We start from the raw sequence: 12,463 nt of genomic DNA, 5'->3' as shown, positions 1-12,463 counted from the left end.
CATGAACCATGGCCCTTGCCGTTGGTGGGGAGGCTTGCGTGCCTCAACGATACAAATAGCCGTAGGTGTAACCACAACGGAGGGGTATCTGTTGAGAGGCCAGACAAACTTGTGATTCCTGAAGAGGGGCAGCAGCCTTTTCAGTAGTTGCAGGGGCAACAGTCTGGATGATTGACTGTAACACTAACCAAAACGGCCTTGCTGTTTTGGTACTGCGAACGGCTGAAAGCAAGGGGAAACTACAGTCGTAATTTTTCCCAAGGGCATGCAGCTTTACTGTATGATTAAATGGTAATGGCGTCCTCTTGGGTAAAATATTACAGAGGTAAAATAGTCCCCCATTCGGATCTCCGGGCGGGGACTACTCAAGATGACATCGTTATCAGGAGAAAGAAAACTGGCATTCTACGGATCGGAGTGTGGAATGTCAGATCCCTTAATCAGGCAGGTAGGATAGAAAAACTAAAAAGGGAAATGGATAGGTTAAAGTTAGATATAGTGGGAATTAGTGAAGTTCGGTGGCAGGAGGAACAAGACTTTTGGCCAGGTGAATACACGGTTATAAATACAAAATCAAATAGGGGTAATGCAGGAGTAGGTTTAATAATGAATTAAAAATAGGAGTGCGGGTAAGCTACTTCAAACAGCATAGTGAATGCATTATTGTGGAGAAGACAGATACGAAACCCACGCCTCCTATAGTAGTACAAGTTTATATGCGAACTAGCTTTGCAGATGACGAAGAAGTTGATGAAATGTATGATGAGATAAAAGAAATTATTCAGGTAGTGAAGGGAGATGAAAATTTAATAATCATGGGTGACTGGAATTCGACAGTAGGAAAAGGAAGAGAGGGAAACGTAGTAGGTGAATATGGATTTGGGCTAGGAAATGAAAAAGGAAGCCGCCTGGTAGAATTTTGCACTGAGCATAACTTAATCATAGCTAACATTTGGTTCAAGAATCATGAAAGAAGGTTGTATACATGTAAGACCCCTGGAGATACTAAAAGGTTTCAGATTGATTATATAATGGTAAGACAGAGATTTAGGAACCAGATTTTAAATTGTAAGACATTTCCAGGGGCAGATGTGGACTCTGACCACAGTCTATTGATTATGAACTGTAGATTAAAACTGAAGAAACTGCAAAAAGGTAGGAATTCGCGGAGATGGGACGTGGATAAACTGAAAGAACCAGAGGTTGTACAGAGTTTCAGGGAGAGCATAAGGAAACAATCGACAGGAATAGGGGAAAGAAATACAGTAGAAGAAGAATAGGGAGCTTTGAGGAATGAAAAAGTGAAGACAGCAGAGGGTCAAGTAGGTAAAAAGACGAGGGCTAGTAGAATTCCTTGGGTAACACAAGTGATACTGAATTTCATTGATGAAAGGAGAAAATATAAAAATGCAGCAAGTGAAGTAGGCAAAAAGGAATACAACGTCTCAAAAATGAGATCAACAGGAAGTGCAAAATGGCTAAGCAGGGACAGCTAGAGGACAAATGTAACGAAGTAGACGCTTATCTCATGAGGGGTAAGATAGATACTGCCTACAGGAAAATTAAAGAGACCTTTGGAGAAAAGAGAACCACTTCTATGAAAATCAAGAGCTCAGATGGAAACACAGTTCTAAGCAAAGAAGGGAAAGCAGAAAGGTGGAAGGAGTATATAGAGGGTCTATACAGGGGCGATGTTCTTGAGGACAATATTATGGAAATGGAAGAGGATGAAGATGAAAATGGAGATATGATACTGCGTGAAGAGTTTGACAGAGCACTGAAAGACCTAAGTCGAAACAAGGTCCCGGGAGTAGACAACATTCCATTAGAACTACTGACAGCCTTGGGAGAGCCAGTCCTGACAAAACTCTACCATCTGGTGAGCAACATGTATGAAACAGGCGAAATTCCCTCAGACTTCAAGAAGAATATAATAATTCTAATCCCAAAGAAAGCAGGTGTTGACAGATGTGAAAATTACCGAACTATCAGTTTAATAAGTCACACCTACAAAATACTAACGCGAATTCTTTACAGACGAATGAAAAAACTAGTAGAAGCCGACCTCGGGAAAGATCAGTTTGGATTCCGTAGAAATATTCGAACACGTGAGGCAATACTGATCCTACAACATATCTTAGAATAAAGATTAAGGAAAGGCAAACCTACATTTCTAGCATCTGTAGACTTAGAGAAAGCTTTTGACAATGTTGACTGGAATACTCACTTTCAAATTTTGAAGGTGGCAGGGGTAAAATACAGGGAGCGAAAGGCTATTTACAATTTGTACAGAAAGCATATGGCAGTTATAAGAGTCGAGAGACATGAAAGGGAAGCGGTGGTTGGGAAGGGAGTGAGACAGTGTTGTAGCCTCTCCCCGATGCTGTTCAATCTGTATATTGAGCAAGCAGTAAAGGAAACGAAAGAAAAGTTCGGAGTAGGTATTAAAATACATGGAGGAGGGATAAAAACTTTGAGGTTCGACGGTGACATCGTAATTCTGTCAGAGACAGCAACGGACTTGGAAGAGCAGTTGAACGTAATTGACGCTGTCTTGAAAGGAGGATATAAGACGAACATCAACAAAAGCAAAACGAGGATAATGAAATGTAGTCGAATTAAGTCGGGTGATGCTGCGGGAATTAGATTAGGAAATGAGACACTTAAAGCAGTAAAGGAGTTTGGCTATTTGGGGAGCCAAATAACTGATGATGGTCGAAGTAGAGAGGATATAAAGTGTAGACTGGCAATGGCAAGGAAAACGTTTCTGAAGAAGGGAAATTTGTTAACACTGAGTACAGATGTGTCAGGAAGCCGTTTCTGAATGTATTTGTATGGAGTGTTGCCATGTATGGAAGTGAAACATGGACGAAAATAGTTTAGACAAGAAGACAATAGAAGCTTTCGAAATGTGGTGTTACAGAGGAATGCTGAAGATTGGATGGGTAGATCACATTTTTAATGAGGAGGTACTGAATTGAACTGAGGAGAAGAGGTGTTTGTGGCACAACTCGACTAGAAGAAGGGATCGTTTTGAAGGAAATGCTCTGAGGCATCAAGCGACCACCAATTTAGTACTGGAGGGCAGCGGGGAGGGTAAAAATCGTAGAGGAAGACCAAGAGATGAATACACTAAACAGATTCAGAAGGATGTAGCCTGCAGTACGTACTGGGAGATGAAGAGGCTTGCACAGGATAGAGTAGCATGGAGTGCTGCATCAAACCAGTCTCAGGACTAAAGACCACAACAACAACAACAAGGAAGTTTGCACTGATGCCAGGGTATTTTGTATTTTGTATTTTATCTACCACTCGGTACAGTAAATATATACACTCCTTGATTTTTTATCCTGAACCTGTCATACTATTATAGTCTATCGCACGAGGAAGAACGTGTACTAGTGTACCAAAAGTCATTAGAAGGTGATAAAGCTGCTGACTTTTCTAGCAATAATGATCATTTTGTTTTATGTATTTGCTGAATATAAGTAGTAGTTAGGAAGTTTTTCTGTGTGTTGCCATGAAAATATGCTTACGTTGAAACAAAAGTGACTCTACGTAATGAGAGGGTGTCACTATGGCATTAAAACTGTGAAATGTGGAAATAAGGACTGAGTATTCTGTCAGTAAAAAAATTATTTTCAACATTAGTTAGATGAATGACAAGTTTATTATGAAAGATATATCTGTATAGATCATTTAAAGTATAGGATAAGGGAATGTGAAAAAAAGGCCAAATGAAAACTAAAGTTATGTTTTCATAATTTGTTGCTTAGTACAAACACAAAGAGATGAACTGTTACCTGCAACTATGTGTATATAGAGGAAGAGACGGTAATATTAAGTGTAACTAACTATCTTGTGATAAACCATTTTTTTTCAGCTTTAATTTCTACGGAATAGATATGTGTTGCACTTTTACACTGAATACTTCTAAGTAAAGGACAATTAATTAAACCTGGTAGTGAACTGTATATTAACAGAGTGCGTCCTCTGGTCACACTTGTGCTTTATAGGGCGACTGTAAACCGAGCTGATCATTTATTGAAAAAAAGATGTACAGGCCATGTTATAACTATACTCAAACTGTAAATATTACTGTGTTAGCAGCATGAATGATAGCATTTCTAGTATATAAATCAAGCCGAAGCTAACGCAAGGTGCTATTGGATTTGTATTTTATTTTGTATGTGAATACTTGTGTGTATGCTAATCTCTTGCTTATCTATTTCATGTGAGTTGATATGAATTCTCTCTGGAATTAGAAAATTGCTATGCAAAGGTGTACAGTCACAATTTCATCAGCATGATCCGTTATATGTTAAATAATGTGAGACCTTGAGTCATGTGAGTTTATGCGGAGCAGGAGTTTTGATTTTTGCCACATGCAATTTTGGAGGCAAGTGTTAATTTCGTGACCACTGTGTAAGAGGTCCATGTTTAAGGAATTTGTTGCTAGCGCACTCGAGCAGATGTAATTTCGATGGATTGCTCACGCGCTGCCTGCGATGTGTAAGCTATAAGAGAATCTCAGACCAGAGAGCAGTGTTGTATGCAGTAGGAACTATGTGGAATTAGTAGCGAGTAGTCGTGTGCATGAAGTTGGCTGGGCCGGTCGTGGGGAGCGATGGCGGAGCCTGAGCATTGTAGTATAAGGTAAAAGCAGCTTCGCGCGTATGCAGTACTGTTGTATCAAGTTCCCTGTAAATGTTTAAAAAAATCTCTTAATAATAATCCTTTTTATAAAAATGAACTTCTGACAATCATTCATCTCAGTCTAAAGAATTTACTAATTTCTCCAATCCATGGTCATCCCGATTATTACAAAGAAAAATCAGTTGTTTCTTTTTATACATGACAAATCTATCGGACAGCATTGCACTGGGCTGTGACAGAAAAATTTCTTATAGGAGCAGATATATATGCGTTATCCGGCGACCTTATTGAGGTAAGAATTTTCAATTTGTTCAGACTGTATTTTCAGGACCATGATGCAGCACTGCTGACGTCCAGAATTTACCAGTTTAAATTCACAGTCAATTATTGAAAGGTTATAACTGAGCCACAATTTTTTATTGGGAGATTAGTCACATTTTATTATTGATAGGTTACGCAATTTATTTATTGGGAGGTTAAGCTAAATGTCAATGTTATAGTTATATTTTTTACTGTTGGGAAGTTTCGGAACTTTTCTGTAGGGAGTTTACACTTGGCGACAACCGGCCAGGATCGTGTTTTTGTGAATTTCTGAGAAGTAGTCAGTTATATATCTGCTCTTATTTACATAATACTAACTGTAGTTTGTATCTGGCGCAACGCATTTACTAATTTGTTACTCCTTCATTCACAGATGATCGGCAGTTTATTGCTCTTTGTTGTACTTGTATTTGTTCCATTTTTGCTTTGTCTTTGTTTGATTTTCTGCTTACCTTTGACTTGTAAAAATGCCGCGAAAAACTGCTAACAGTACATCGCGATGCGCAGTGAGTGAAAAAGAGGACTTCAGTAATTTGACAGATAATAGTAACGACTCTCAGTTTCGTAATGATAATCCTCCAATTACAGATAATCAGTGTGTGCCGATCAACAATAATGATTTTAATCTAAATGATGAGCAAACAAATTCAGTTGTGTCCACACTAAATTTAACGACAATTGATGACAAGGCATGTTCCGATACAATGAACGCTGCCCAGTTTGACACACCTGATGGGCAAAATTTACGCAGTGAACAGATAAATGTTTCTAACGAAAATGAACATTGTAGTTAAAATACGTCAGATTTATTTGATTCCGATGTAGTGACCCACAGTGCACATCCAATTAGCAGACCTTTTCGTGAATCAGACAATGGCCAAAAGGTTACACAAAACGTGACACATGTAGATACACCATCACACAGTACAGAAAACAGAGTCGCTAATTTTGGCATGGATCAAGTTACAGCATTGTTACTACAATTCAACGAAAAAATGAAAAATACGGCAACCATTTCAAAAAAATTAATGAAAATTTCAAACACTTGAATGAAAAACACAACAACCTTAATGAATCGAACAAACAACTGAATGAAAATCTCAAACAGTCGAATGATAAACAAGACAACAATTAAAAACAACTTAATGAAAATCTCAGATTAATGAAAAACTTGACACTTCTACTGAACAGATTACAGCCGTTGCCGAGCAATGTAACGAAACTAATAAACAGTTACGTGAGGAAATTAAGGCTAGTGCTAGGAATAGTAGTGAAGAAATTAGATCCATTGCACAAGAAATATGTAATACGCATGCAGCCACGACAAAATTACTTAGAGATGAAATTAGTGCAGTAGCTAAACAATGTTCAGAAAACGCAACACAGTTACGCGACGAGTTTAAATTAATGTCAGCAGAACTTTCACGCACACTGGATGCGAAAGTAGACAAGAAATTCGAACAACAGAACAGCCAAATTGACGAAAGTTTTAATCACCACGTACAAAACAGTGAAACGCGTTACCGTAAATTTATACAGGAACAGAACAAAGTAAAGAAACAAGTCATGAAAACAATTACTGCACAGAGACTGGAAGATAAGCTTAAATTTTTACGAAGGCAAAAACATACGTAGACAACAATACTGCTACAGTATCAGACGAAATCAAACAGCTGAACACCGAATTGCATGACGAAATCTCCGATCTTAAAACAAATACAGACACACACACACAGTAGTCTTTCAGACAGTGACCAGCAGACTTGAACAGTTTGAATTAATACAGGATCCCGATGCCATCAAAGCAGACGTTAAGAAATTGAACAAAACCACCCGTAAAATCCAAAAACAAATTAATGTTTGTGAAACTAAAAACGACGATCAGGTAAAAGCACTGACTGAAAAAGTTGATGAATTGGCCAGTCGAATTGACGTTATCGAAAATAACAATGACACCAAATCAGACGATACGTCACCAATTTCTTTCAATCAAACAGCCGAAATCCAAAATTTACTACAGACAATCAGTGAGATATGTTCGTCCAATAATACATTGCGTAGAAAAGTGTCGTCTTTACAGCAAGAAATAACAGAAATGAAAAATGTTTCAGCCTCTAACACGTCACAGCATACGCCACATTGTGAACGTTTGTCACATTCACACAGCAAGTGTAATTTAGGTAATTTACAGAGTGTACGTGACTTAGATTCCGGACAGTCACAGACAAACAGATTATCATACAATCCTGAACCTGCTCAGACATAAGGAGTCGATAATTTTGATTATAAGCACTTTTTATCCGTGAGAAAATTTAAGGTATTTAATAATGACAGAACACAGATTCACCCCTTGGATTGGATACAACAATTTAGCTTTGCTTTTCCAACAACTTGGCCAGTAACACACAAACTTGAATTTATTTGCAGTTTTTTGAAAGGTGAACCGGCAGCTCGTATGAGACCGATCGCCAGACAATGTTATTCGGTAGAAGAATTTCAGAATGCTTTTCTGTCAGCGTATTGGTCGAAGACGACACAGCGCGGAATCAAGGATCAATTAATTAGCTTACCGAATTATGAGAACTCAAATTTTCCCACTGTCACGCAATATTTTGAACACATGGTCCAACAAAACCAATGCTTAAGTGAGCCATACAGTGAATCAGCACTTATTCAATTATGTATTTCCTAATTACCACGATCGTTAAGAGTATCACTTTTAACAGGACACCAGAAAGAAAATATTTCGGCATTTAGAGATCTGTTACAGCTTTTGGAAGTTCAGCAATCAGACTATTCCTTTCATAAACAAAAATTTTTCACATCATAACCAAGGCCAACAAGCATACAGTAATTACGACCAGCCACGCTATTTCAGTAGCAAAGGTGATAAACGCTCCAGGAATGACAACCACCAGAATTTTAATAACAGACAAAATTTTAATTATCAGTATCCTCATAGTTATAAGCAACAGCAAAGACAGTTTGGCAACAATAGGGGCTTTTCCCCACAACATCAACAAAACCAGTCGGTTGGCTCCACCAAACAGTAACGCACCGCAACAAGAAAATCAGTACGTACAGAAAACACATTTCAATTCCTATCGCAATGTGCTGTATAGTAATGACTATCATGACAGACCTAAAAGTAATGAGCATAGTTTTCACCGTAACAGTCGGTCTTATCAGCAGCAGAATCATCCGCAACAACAAATTATCATGAACGAACCAGACAGTCGATACCATCCCGAACCTAATACGTCCGGAGGAAACAACAGATCAGTAAAAATAGTTGAAATGCCACAGCATGCTCCCGCAAATAACAGCACGTCAGAAGGAATGGACTACATATAGTACAGGCTGCATCTTCCAGCAACGGAAGCAATACTTTTGACACAGAGATTCTTGTTGACGAAAATGTTATTATTTTTGACGACATCCGAGACATTGTTTTGCATGAAAAACCAGTTATTAAAAAAACCATTTCCCACCCTGTTATTGAAGTAAAGATTGAATCATCCACATTTTCAGCAGTAATCGATTCTGGACACCTATGTTAGTCATAAATGAAGAAACATTCAATGAATGTAACAAAGAGAATATTTATCCTACGTTACCATTAGGCAGAACTAAAGTAAAAGGAGCAGTATCTAGTAAAGGAGTAGATGTAAAGTTACAGACACACTTATCATTCTGTATTGCAAATCATACGTTCCATTCAAATTTTTGGATTGTTCCCTTATTGACAACATACGTTATTTTAGGTACGAATTATTGACTTTCAAAATTCCTGTTTAATGTTAAAGGATGAGAATGTACAACTGGCATTAGAAATTCAGCATGCTTCTGAGTAATATTGAATAATGTTATATAATTATGCACAAATGCCATGCAAATAATTACTGTAACGAGATGAATTATGAACAATGTTCTGTAATACTCCATACATACATAGAAATATTAAGTAACTGGCCAATGAGTGCCATTAATTCTGCAATGACACGAGTTCTTAATAATATTTTGTTATACTCTATAAATGAATGCCAATAATAACTGTAATGAGATGAGTTATGAATGATGTAGTGTTATACTCTATAAATGCTATGCCAATGATTACTGTTATAAGATGACTTATGCATAAATGCAATGTTAATGATTACTATAATGAGATGATTTATGTGTAAATGCTATGCCAATAATTACTGTAATGAGAAGACTTATGATGCGAACAATTACGGTAATTAGATGACTTATGAATAATGTTCTGTAATAATTACTGTAATGAGATGACTTATGCAGAAATGCCATACCAATGATTACTGTAATGAGATGATTTATGCATAAATGAATGCCACTGATTACTGTAACGAGATGACATATGCATAAATGAATGCCACTGATTGCTGTAATGAGATGACTTGTGCATAAATGCTATGCCAATTATTACTGCAATGAGATGACTTATTAATAATGTTTTGTTAAATTCCGTAAATGCTATGCCAATAATTACTGTACTGATGCAAATAATTACTGTAGTTAGACGACTTATGAATAAAGTTCTATAATAATTACTGTAATGAAATGACTTATGCATAAATGCTATGCCAATAATTACTGTAATGAGGTGACCTATGAATAATGTTCTGTAATAATCCAAATACACTACCTAAATGCTGTGTAAATAGCCAATGAATGCCAATAATTATTCAGATCGGTGGATACACTAGTGTAATTCTATGATGACTAGCATAAGACTTAATGTATCCTTCACCTTCTGACCTAAATACCACCAATTACTGCTATATCCGTACGTCCTGTCCATCCTCATGATCATGGAGCACTATACTTGGTTTTTGTACTAATTCTGCATTGATGTAAGAGTATGGGTTCTGCAAGAATGTGGTGTGGACGTATCAAGCTGTCCACCACCTTGAATGATGGAGATGTTATTATGGTCCTACTGTTTGGTGTACTTGATGTACTACTGAAATGATACTATACAATTTTAATTTCCTAGTGGTGATGACATCGTTTCCGAGCCACCACAGGATGCCTCGCCTGTTGGGCCAGTGGCCGATTCTCCGGCAAGGTCCCGACAGTCACAGAGGGCGGGCCTATTAGTTATAGGGAGCTCCAACGTTAGGCGGGTTATGGAGCCCCTCAGGAAAATAGCGGGTAGGTCGGGGAAGAATGCCAGTGTGCACTCGGTGTGCTTGCCGGGGGGTCTCGTCCGTAATGTGGAGGAGGCCCTTCCGGCAGCTATTGAACGCACTGGGTGTGACCGGCTGCAGATAGTAGCACATGTCGGAACGAATGACGCCTGCCGCTTGGGTTCTGAGGCCATCCTTGGTTCCTTCCGGCGGCTGGCTGATTTGGTGAAGACAACCAGCATCGCACGCGGAGTGCAAGCTGAGCTTAATATCTGCAGCATAGTGCCCAGAGTCGATCGCGGTCCTCTGGTTTGGAGCCGTGTGGAGGGTCTAAACCAGAGGCTCAGACGACTCTGCGACTATAATGGTTGCAAATTCATCGACCTCCGTTATTGGGTGGAGAACTGTAGGGCCCCCCTAGACAGGTCAGGCGTGCACTACACACCGGAAGCAGCTACTAGGGTAGCAGAGTACGTGTGGCGTGCACACGGGGGTTTTTTAGGTTAGAGGGACCCTCCCTTGGGCGAAACGATAAAATACCTGACGGCTTACCAGAGAGGACATTATCATCGTTGATAAAGAACGTCCGTCCTCAGAGACCAAAAACAGGAAAAGTTAACGTAATATTGGTAAACTGCAGGAGTATCCAGGGCAAGGTTCCTGAATTAGTATTTCTTATTGAAGGAAATAGTGCGCATATAGTATTAGGAACGGAAAGTTGGTTAAAACCGGAAGTGAACAGTAACGAAATCCTAGACACAGAATGGAATATATACCGCAAGGATAGGATAAACGCCAATGGTGGAGGAGTATTTATAGCAGTAAAGAATTCAATAATATCCAGTGAAGTTATTAGCGAATGCGAATGTGAAATAATCTGGGTTAAGTTAAGTATCAAAGGTGGGTCAGATATGATAGTCGGATGCTTCTATAGACCACCTGCATCAGCAACCGTAGTAGTTGAGCGCCTCAGAGAGAACCTGCAGAACGTCGTGAAGAAGTTTCGTGATCATACTATTGTAATAGGGGGAGACTTCAATCTACCAGGTATAGAATGGGATAGTCACACAATCAGAACTGGAGCCAGGGACAGAGACTCTTGTGACATTATCCTGACTGCCTTGTCCGAGAATTACTTCGAGCAGATAGTTAGAGAACCAACTCGTGAAGCTAACGTTTTAGACCTCATAGCAACAAATAGACCGGAACTTTTCGACTCCGTGAATGTAGAAGAGGGTATCAGTGATCATAAGTCAGTGGTTGCATCAATGACTACAAGTGTAATAAGAAATGCCAAGAAAGGAAGGAAAATATATTTGCTTAACAAGAGTGATAGGGCACAAATCGCAGAATATCTGAGTGACCACCATCAAACGTTCATTTCTGAGGAAGAGGATGTGGAACAAAAATGGAAAAAATTCAGAAACATCGTCCAGTACGCCTTAGATAAGTTCGTACCGACTAAGGTCCAAAGCGAGGGGAAAGATCCACCGTGGTATAACAATCATGTACGAAAGGTACTACGGAAACAAAGAAAGCTTCATCATAGGTTTAAGAGTAGTCAAATCATAGCTGATAAGGAAAAGCTGAACGAAGCGAAAAAGAGCGTAAAGAGAGCAATGAGAGAAGCATTCAACGAATTCGAACATAAAACATTGGCAAACAATCTAAACAAGAACCCTAAAAAGTTTTGGTCATATGTAAAATCGGTAAGCGGATCTAAATCCCCTATTCAGTCACTCGTTGACCACGATGGCACCGAAACAGAGGACGACCGAAGAAAGGCAGAAATACTGAATTCAGTGTTCCGAAACTGTTTCACTGCGGAAAATCGTAACACGGTCCCTGACTTCAGCCGTCGCACGGACGCCAAAATGGAAAATATTGAAATAAACGATATCGGAATTGAAAAACAACTGCTATCACTTAGTAGCGGAAAAGCATCCGGACCAGACGAGATACCCTTAAGATTCTACAGTGATTATGCTAAAGAACTTGCCCCCTTTCTATCAGCAATTTATCGTAGATCGCTGGAAGAACGTAAAGTACCTAGCGACTGGAAGAAAGCGCAGGTCGTTCCCATTTTCAAGAAGGGTCATAAATCAGATGCGAATAATTATAGGCCTATTTCGCTTACGTCAATCTGTTGTAGAATAATGGAACATGTTTTGTGTTCTCGTATTATGACGTTCTTAGATAATACAAATCTCCTTCATCATAACCAACATGGATTCCGCAAACAGAGATCATGTGAAACTCAGCTCGCCCTATTTGCCCAAGAAATTCACAGTGCCGTAGACACTGGCGAGCAGATTGATGCCGTATTCCTGGACTTC

Source organism: Schistocerca serialis, chromosome 6, assembly GCF_023864345.2.
Source record: "Schistocerca serialis cubense isolate TAMUIC-IGC-003099 chromosome 6, iqSchSeri2.2, whole genome shotgun sequence".
Lineage (NCBI taxonomy): Eukaryota > Metazoa > Arthropoda > Insecta > Orthoptera > Acrididae > Schistocerca > Schistocerca serialis.
This window is presented reverse-complemented; position numbering follows the sequence as displayed.